Genomic DNA, 10,427 nt, shown 5'->3' with positions numbered 1-10,427 from the left:
TTTACCATGTTCTACACTGTAGAATAATAGTGAAGCCATCAAAACTATGAAATAACACATATGGAATCATGTAGAAAGCAAAAAAGTGTTAAACAAATCAAAATATGTAACCCTTTGCCTTGAGGACAGCTTTACACACTCTTGGCATTCTCTCAACCAGCTTCATGTGGTAGTCACCTGGAATGCATTTCTATTAACTGCTGTGCCTTGTTAAAAGTTCATTTGTGGAATTTCAAGCTCAAATAAATTTCGAGCTCAAATAAGCAAAGAGAAATGACAGTCCATCATTACTTTTAGAAATTAAGGTCATTCAATCTGGAAAATGTCAAGAACTTTGAAAGTTTCTTCAAATACAGTCGCAAAAACCATCAAGCGCTATGATGAAACTGACTCTCATGAGGACCGACGGAAGGCCCAGAGTTACCTCTGCTGCAGAGGATAAGTTCATTAGCGTTAACTGCACCCCCGATTGCAGCCCAAATAAATGCTTCACAGTGTTCAAGTAACAGACACTTCTCAACATCAACTGTTCAGAGGAGACTGCGTGAATCAGGCCTTCATGGTTGAATTGCTGCAAAGAAACCATTGCTAAAGGACACCAATAAGAAGAAGAGATTTGCTTGGGCTAAGAAACACGGGCAATGGAGATGTAGACCAGTGTAAAGACGAAGGCCATGTAGCCGAAATGCGTCGGTTTAAAAAAATACTTTGTTTCTATTGAACATGCCATACTAATAAAGTCATTTTAATTAATTATATGAAAAGTGCCTTGGTCCTCCTTTCTTTTTGAGTATAAATCTGTCCTTTGGTCTGATGAGTCCAAATTTGAGATGTTTGGTTCCACTCTACGTGTCTTCCCTGGCCAAACCCTAACCCGAATGATGCTGGGCCAATTGTGCACCACCCTATTGGAATCCCAATTTTGGCCAGTTGTGGCACAGCCTGAAATCGAACCAGGGTCCGCTGCGCCACTCGGCACACTTAACCGGCATGGCTACCACAGCATTCTGCAGTGATACGCCATCCCATCTGATTTGAGCTTAATGGGACTATCATTTATTTTCCAAAACACACCTGCAGGCTGTGTAAGGGCTATTTGAGATGGTTAGGGATGAGTTGGACTGCAGAATGAAGGAAAAGCAGCCAATAAGTGCTCAGCATATGTGGGAACTCCTTCAATATTGTTGGAAAAGCATTCCTCATGAAGCTGGTTGACAGAATGCCAAAAGTGTGCAAAGCTGTCATCAAGGCAAAGGGTGGCTACTTTGAAGAATCTAAATTAAAATATATTTTGATTTGTTTAACACTTTTTTGGATACTACATGATTCCGTGTGTGTTATTTAATAGTTTTGATGTTCTACAATGTATCAAATAGTAAAAATGATGGAAAACCCTGGACCGATTAGGTGTATCCAAACTTTAGACTGGTACTGTATACTGTTTCCTTAACTCCTATAAATACTAATTTTTACCTCACTGTACTTTATTATGTTATCCCACTCACTATCCACGTGAGTAAACAATGTAATTACTGTATTTCCTGGTTTCTTTGATTGTAATTCATCAGTCACCAGGGAGTGCAAACAGGAGCGGAGCCTTACCACTGTTCTGTCTGTGGGGAGAATTTCTTTAGCCCGAGTGACTTAAAATGTCACCAGCGGACATATAATGGTGAGAAGCCTCACTCCTGCCCAGATTGTGGAGAGTTTCCCTCTTTCCAAGGAAAATACCTAGTCAGTTGTACAAGTGAATGCACTCAACTGAAATGTGTCTTCCGCATTTAACCCAACTCTTCTGAATCAGGGAGGTGCGGGGGGCTGCCTTAATCGACATCCACGTCATCAGCGCCCAGGGAAGAATGGGCAGAATGACAGATTTTTACCTTGTCAGCTCAGGGATTTAATCCAGCCACCTTCCCGTTACTGGCCCAATGCTCCTACCCGCCAGCTACCCTGAGCAACTTAAAACAATAACCAGCGGTGCTTACGTTTCTCTCCATCGATAGCTTAGTGTGATTTAAGGACATAAAATCAAAATAGAAAAACTTCACAGAAAAAAACAGGGGTAACTGAGTGATGTTGCTGACAGTGTGTAAAAGGGCAAGAGTATACAAGAGTCAGTGAATACATTTATCAACCGTATTGATTGTTATTTGCTAATTGGAACTTGACCAAACTGTAAAGTTTGGTCAAGTCTGTAACATTTTATAGTGTAGATATTAAGGCAGCCCCCCGCAACTCTCTGATTCAGAGGGGTTGGGTTAAATGCGGAAGACACATTTCAGTTGAATGAATTCAGTTGTACAACTGACTAGGTATCCCCATTTCCAGTTCCTTTCCCTTTATAAACACATGCAGTATAATAGATAAAACCAGGGGTGTAACTTTCACTGGGGACAGGGGGGACATGTCCCCCCCACAGTCTGAAATTGCATTTAGGTCCCCCCCAGTTTTATCATTGGATTGTGATATAAAACGAGGCAACTGTGTGCTTTAGGACCATGCGGACGCCTCCAAGCGGTCGGTAGGTTGTTTGGAGTGTTTATCCGTACTGATAAAAAAATAATGGCCTCCTTACATCTAAAACCAAAATTGTGCCTCTGGATAATACCCTAGATCAATACTTAAAATTACTTAAAGCATTACAATGTCTAAAAATAAGAATAAAAAATATTTATGAAAGTAATAGTGTTGAAATCAATAGTGAGTTTCACAGAATTGTACCTTTTGATGTTTTTTTATAATTACTTAAAGCATTACAATGACTAAAATCAAGAGAATAAAAACTATTTATGAAAGTACTAGTGTTGAAATCAATAGTGAGTTTCACAGAACTGTACCTTTTGAAGTTTGCCCTCTCATTTAAAAGAAAGTCATTAAGTAGCCTTTGTATTTAAAGGCTTTTATCAGGGTAAACAATTTGATGTGCCTATATTTTTTTGTTTTGTAACTAAACTATTGGATTAGACAACTATAATACATCCCATGCCATTACATTGGAAGTCTGACTATACCAAATTAATTTCGAATTGGTGGGCGTGGTTTAGGTGATTACTTCTTCATGATGTGAATGAGACTGGTGGTTGGGCAAATCATTTAGAATCCTGTCATTCTAAATCTTTGGTAAGGAATCAATTCTGTCAGAAATCAGTGCGGTGTGTAATGGAAGAAAAATGTAATACACATAGGCACATGATTCACTTCACTGGCTACTGTGTTTGAGGTGAGGTATTGTCAAAGGCTTCTTCACAAAAATACTTTTTTATTAGTTCTAGTCCAAAAAATGCCCCATGGAGTTTCCTATAGCCTATGTTCTGTTCAGTTTGAGAAGGAGAGCGCAAAGATGGACTGGAGGTAAACTTTGATAGCTTGCTACTACTATAATTGATTTTATTAAAAACTGTATGTTTCTAGCCCATGATGTATTTCAAATCATATCAAATTTATTTATATAGCCCTTCGTACATCAGCTGATATCTCAAAGTGCTGTACAGAAACCCAGCCTAATACCCCAAACAGCAAGCAATGAAGGTGTAGAAGCACGGTGGCTAGGAAAAACTCCCTAGAAAGGCCAAAACCTAGGAAGAAACCTAGAGAGGAACCAGGCTATGTGGGGTGGCCAGTCCTCTTCTAGCTGTGCCGGGTGGAGATTATAACAGAACATGGCCAAGATGTTCAAATGTTCATAAATGACCAGCATGGTCAAATAATAATAATCACAGGCAGAACAGTTGAAACTGGAGCAGCAGCACAGCCTGGGGACAGTAAGGAGTCATCATGTCTGGTAGTCCTGAGGCATGGTCCTAGGACTCAGGTCCTCCAAGAGAGAGAAAGAAAGAGAGAAAGAGAGAATTAGAGAGAGCATACTTAAATTCAACACAGGACACCGGATAGGACAGGAGAAGTACTCCAGATATAACAAACTGACCCTAGCCCCCCGACACATAAACTACTGCAGCATAAATACTGGAGGCTGAGACAGGAGGGGTCAGGAGACACTGTGGCCCCATCTGAGGACACCCCCGGACAGGGCCAAACAGGAAGGATATAACCCCACCCACTTTGCCAAAGCACAGCCCCCACACCACTAGAGGGATATCTTCAACCACCAACTTACCATCCTGAGACAAGGCCGAGTATAGCCCACAAAGATCTCCGCCACGGCACAACCCAAGGGGGGGTGCCAACCCAGACAGGAAGATCACATCAGTGACTCAACCCACTCAAGTGACGCACCCCTCCTAGGGACGGTATGAAAGAGCCCTAGTAAGCCAGTGACTCAGCCCCTGTAATAGGCTTAGAGGCAGGGAATCCCCGTTGAAAGAGGGGAACCGGCCAGGCAGAGACAGCAAGGGCGGTTCGTTGCTCCAGAGCCTTTCCGTTCACCTTCCCACTCCTGGGCCAGACTACACTCAATTATATGACCCACTGAAGAGATGAGTCTTCAGTAAAGACTTAAAGGTTGAGACCGAGTTTGCGTCTCTCACATGGGTAGGCAGACCATTCCATAAAAATGGAGCTCTATAGGAGAAAGCCCTGCCTCCAGCTGTTTTCTTAGAAATTCTAGGGACAATTAGGAGCCCTGCGTCTTGTGACCATAGCGTACGTGTAGGTATGTACGGCGGGACCAAATCAGAGAGATAGGTAGGAGCAAGCCCATGTAATGCTTTGTAGGTTAGCAGTAAAACCTTAAAATCATTTGTCAGTGTTATTGACCTCACAATAAGCCGGATTCGAGGAACTTATATTGTGCTGCTGAAACTTGAAGCAGCAGCCGGGCTTATTCAATCGGAAATGGGACAGCTTATTGTGCTGAAAGTAGGCACATTCAAGTAGGCATAATTCATTTCAACCATGTTCATTTTAATTAGACTTTACTAACAAGAGGGATTTATGATGGAGCCTATTTCTTCCTATTTAAGAAATAAGAGCTAGGTCTACCTGTTTGACAGATGAAATTAGGCTATAGGCCGCTGTATCCATAGATTTGTCAGTCAATTCCTCCAAACTATCAAAATAAAGAAAGTCGCACACTCCATATATAAACTCCCAGCAATTCAATGGGTATTTACCAATGTTTCGGCATCACAGTGCCTTCCTCAGGGTGAATCAATTCCTCCACCCACCATGCACCCTTTAAATAGCCTGCCTCCATGTCAGTGAGTTAAGTTAAAACCAAGACTCGAATTGCGGATGTACGAGAGGGTACGCATGGGCCTACCTTTATTATAGAAAGTGGCAGAAAGCACAGGCCTACCCCTTGTTAGCTTACGATTCGTAAGAAAATAAAACAGAACCGATTATATATCGTGATCTATAACAGCGCTTTGGTCTGCGATGCTTTATGCTAGAAACAAGCTGCAAAATACCCAGGAAAGACATGACTGATGCATATAGGGAAATCCTCGCTTAGCTACAACCTTCAGTAGCCGAGGAGGCAAAAAATGGACTTTGCTTGGGAAGTAATCTAATTCTGTCACTATCATATTGATTAAGCTTTTCACTTTTTGTACAATAGAAGATGTTTAAACCCAGACAGCTTTTAGGGAAACACTTGTGACCTTCTCTCATTGGGTTAAGCCATGGAAGAAGATTAGCCAGCAATTAAAGCTTACATTTTTCTGCTTTGGTAGGCCTACTCTGTCTGGGATGCTGCAACTTGGTCTCAGAGCATTTCGTATTATTCTGTAAGTAAATCTAAGATAATACATTTAGTATAATATGTTACATTTCGTATGGTATGTATTAATTTGTGGATATCCCATTTCATATTGTCACGTCCTGACCTTAGTTGCTTTTGTATGTTTCTATTTTAGGTTGGTCAGGGCGTGAGTTGGAGTGGGCATTCTATGTTTTGTTCTTGTGTTTAATCGTTGTCTCTGATTGAGAACCATACTTAGGTAGCCTGTTTTCCCACTCTTGTTTGTGGGTGGTTGTTTTCTGTTGAGTGTATGTCACCTTGCAGAACTGTTTCGTTTCTTCCATTCACTTCGTTATTTTGTTTTGTGTGTTCAGTTAATAAATTAACATGGACACATACCACGCTGCGCATTGGTCCGATATTTGATACTCGTCATCAGACGACGAAGAGATCCGTTACACATATTATACTGTATGTTATGAATTTGCAAAGCATACAATATGTTAAGAATTTGAAAAATATATTAAGAAATCTATCTAGGTATCTAACATTAGCTAGCTGGATAACATTAGCTGGGCTGGGTTAAGGTTAAGTTTAGGAGTTAGGTTAAAGGGTTAAGGTTAGGGTTAGGGGAAGAGTTAGCTAACATGCTAAGCAGTTACAAAGTAGCAAGTAGTTGAACATTGCTAATCAGCTAAAATGCTAAAGTTGTCCGTGATGAGATTCAAACACGCAACCTTTGGGTTGCTAGATGTTTGGGTTACACACACCAAGCCACCTTACTTAAGTTTTTGCCTCAAGTAACCATCTGTTTTATGTAACCATACCAAATGTACCATATCATCCTAATTTCAGTGTACCCAGATTTAAGTTTACTATGTTACTTCTAGTCTATGAGACCAGGCTGACTAGTGGAGCTGTGGAGAGAACTCAGCTGCCTTTTCAATATTAAAAGTTAGATTGTGTAGAATAGAAAGTCCATATGTTCCATGTCTGACCAACCATTTGCGGGTCCATATTCTGCGCCTCCGTCTCTTTTTTGATGATTCTGAACATAACAATTGTGCACACTAATAAAGCAGATTGCTTTTAGCGTGTTGCCAATTTTTTTCCTACAACAACCGAGAGACGCAGGGCAGGATCAACTAGAGAATCATCATGCAATGTGAGCACCCATGTCCTGGGGTTGAGGATGGAAAGAATTAAACATTTTGGACAAGGAAATTGGAAATGTGTAGTGCATGCTCAGAATTTTCCCACGATGTGGACATTTTGTCTGGGATGGCAACATTGTGGAATAAGATGGCTAAAATTGTACAGTCTGTGTGGGCCTTATAAGGAGGATGCGCATGTGACAATAGATTAGCTAAAAGTCTCTTCCTACTCAACAGAACTCCATAACATACAGGGGGGGCCGAAATGATTGACCCCCTGATAAAGATGAGTAATAATGACTGTACCAGTGGAGGTTGGAGGACGCATATTTCTTTTTTACGAGCATGGCCTTATTTCTATTACAGCATATTGGATGACTGTCATTCATATTTCATTCACCCAGCGCAATGTAACATCGATAGGTTTAGACCACTACATGATACTCGAATTTGCCCTATACCCATCATGAGGTTGCTACTACCAAGCCTATGAATGGAAGTTTATAACTTAGGTGCACACAGGTCGAGAGAATATTGAGGTGACAGGCAGTGACACACTCAATACCGCTTTGCACACTCTTGCCTGTATCTAGCTGATCTCTGATCTAGGGTGTTTAATCATTAGTCCAACAGTTGCAAACAACAGTTTCTATTGGACAAATTCAGGTACAATCATGCAGTACAGTGTACAGTAAGAAAGCAGTATAGCAGTTACACCGGCGGGCCCTGGTGGCAATACATTAGTAAAACCAAAAGCTTACCTTGACTTTGATGAGTTCCAGTGTTGTGTTGGATAGTCATAGCCATCTAGCTAACATAGCATCCCTCTGTTTGAGCCAGGTGCTTGAGTAAGCTAAACTAGCTAGCTACAGTGAAATTAAAGTGGAAAAAATATTACTCTCATTGCTCTCTCTCTCCTGCTTCTCCTTCATTTTGGAATATATATATATATTTTTAACTGTTCAACTATTGTCTTTCTCTCTCTTTGAGTCAACTACACACCACACTTTATGAACTGCAATGCTAGCTAGATGTAGTTTATGCTTTCAGTACAAGATTCATTATCTGATCCAATGATTGGGTGAACAACATGTCAGTTCATGCTGCAAGACCTCTGATAGGTTGGTGGACATCATCCGGAAGTTGTCATAATTACTGTGTAAATCTAGGGAAGGGAGTGAGAACCATGAGAGAGAGAATAAAGTAGATGGCACACATCAAACATATGATTTATGACCCTATGGCAGGATGACGTATGCACGCCCATATTTGGGCATCCGGTCAGGACATCCTGTTCCTGTTCTCACGCCTTAGAGGGAGTGTCAAACGTATGATTTATGACCCTATGTCAGGATCACATGCTCTAGGGAGTGCCCATATTTGGGCATCCGGTCAGGACATCCTGTTCCTGTTCTCACGCCTTAGAGGGTGTGTGAAATGATGTATATATTGTATCTATTCCTTTGAAGTAGTCATGATGATTGATGTGTATGAACATTTCAAAGAGTATGACCCCCACACAACCCTATTTTATTGCCCTTAGGGTTGTTATCTATGAAGCAGGAATGTCTGGGAGTGTGTGTGTGTGTGTGTGTGTGTGTGTGTGTGTGTGTGTGTGTGTGTGTGTGTGTGTGTGTGTGTGTGTGTGTGTGTGTGTGTGTGTGTGTGTGTGTGTGTGTGTGTGTGTGTGTGTGTGTGTGTGTGTTAGAAACAAGGTCCCTTCACATTGTGTACATTTCAAGCTTTCAACAACAATAAAACAGCCATCTAAATAATGTTTCTCGGCCTAACACACTGTTGAGTTAGTTAGTCCTAGTTAGTTCTCTTTATATGTACATGCACCGAGCTTCCAAGTGGCTCCAGCCTATGGATGTTCGGTGCATGTACACAGGGGAGATTAGAACGCCAAAGTAAACCCCAAAGTAATAGTAATAGAAAGATCCTAAAGGTAATTTCAGATTCAGGTTTAGGGTGTAATAACTTTAGGGAAACTGCATTTCAAACTATGTACAGACATAGAGAGCCAACACATGAAGGTGTAACAGGGATGAATGGATATTCAATGTACAACAGTAGTCTTCTGTAACAAGCAATACGTGTTAAATATGTGCCACAGTCAATCATGACAGCCTCTTTATGAAAGGCCTTTAGTTATGACTTAAACAGTTTCATTTTCTTCATAATAATAATAATTATTATAATAATTAAATCATCCAAGCAAGGGAAACAGTGCCCTTTGTCTCAGTAATTGTAGGCCATGTACTGTATCTAATACCGTCTGGACAAAAAGAATATGACATGTTGCCGCTGTAGCATTTGACTGATGCCAGCAAGCATTTGACCTACGTTGATCAGAGATCTGTATGTAAAGACAAGATGCTCATGTCTCCGCCCTAACAATGGGAGTTGTTGTCCCAAAGGCAGGAAGGCAGGCGACAAGCTTAGGTCCAAAATAAGCCCATAGAAACACACATTTGGATTTGGCTTCTCAACAATCAAATCACATCACAAGCAAGCAAAACGTCATTGTATTGTTGTCCTGCAGTAGCTAGCTAGTTAAATCGGCCCTTTCCTAAGCCATGGCTGGGGATTTGGATTTGTGGTTTTGCCTTAATTCTCCATTCTGTAACGGATTTCCTCCTCTTCGTCTGAGGAGGAGTAAGGATCGGACCAAAGCGCAGCGTGGTAAGTGTTCATAATTTTAATCAAAGAAAGCACTGAACACTGAATCAATACAAAATGAACGAACGAAACAGTCTTGTCTGGTGACATACACACATAACACAAAGACAGAAAATAAAAACCCACGAAACCCAGGTGGAAAAAGGCTACCTAAGTATGATTCTCAATCAGAGACAACTAACGAAAAAGGGAGATGGTTTGTAAAAAAAGATTGGTAGAAAGTGTAAGCAGAGGGAGCTGAAGACAGGAGGAGAAATAGAAGTGAATGAGGGTGAAGAATCAGAGGTGGTAGGTGCAGTAAAGTTATCTGAGACCGAGGTATGCACCGAGGATCAGGATGAAGAAGAGTCTGTGACAGTAGGATTGAAGTGTATGGAAAAAGTGGACTCTTGCCTTTTGGCTGATCCATTTGTGGTTTCACGGTGGGTGAAACAATAGTTGGATCATGTGGTCTAGTGATAATTGTTTGTGTTTCTGTTGGGCAGAGGAAGAATGTGCTCGAAGTAAAATGAATGGGGGCAAGAGAAGTTAATTGTTTCATTCTCAAGAAAAGGGCACCAATGAAAGGAGTGATAGCTGGAGTAGCAGTAGATATAAACGTTGACCAGCTGAGGGCAAAGATTCCCGGTGTATGTGATGCTCGTCGTTTGATGCAATGCAGACAGGGTGGTGAGAGTGAGGAAACAGAAGAGTCATTGTCTGATCTTTTGAGTTTTGAAGTTGAGTCTTTGCCTGACAAAGTGAAGTTAGGATATATAAGTTATCCTGTATGAGCGTATGTGCCGAATACAATAAGGTGTTACAGTTGTTAAACTTATGGGCATGTGGCAGCAATGTAGCTGGGGATCAGAAATGTCCCGTGTGAGAGAGGCTGGTTGAGGTTTCCAGGGTTAGAGTAGAGCAGAAGTTGTCATATGCTGAGGCAGTGAAGAAAGTAGAGGAAGAATGGT

Source organism: Oncorhynchus tshawytscha, linkage group LG11 (assembly GCF_018296145.1).
Source record: "Oncorhynchus tshawytscha isolate Ot180627B linkage group LG11, Otsh_v2.0, whole genome shotgun sequence".
Lineage (NCBI taxonomy): Eukaryota > Metazoa > Chordata > Actinopteri > Salmoniformes > Salmonidae > Oncorhynchus > Oncorhynchus tshawytscha.
The sequence above is the reverse complement of the archived record's forward strand: the minus strand, read 5'-3'. Positions refer to the sequence as shown.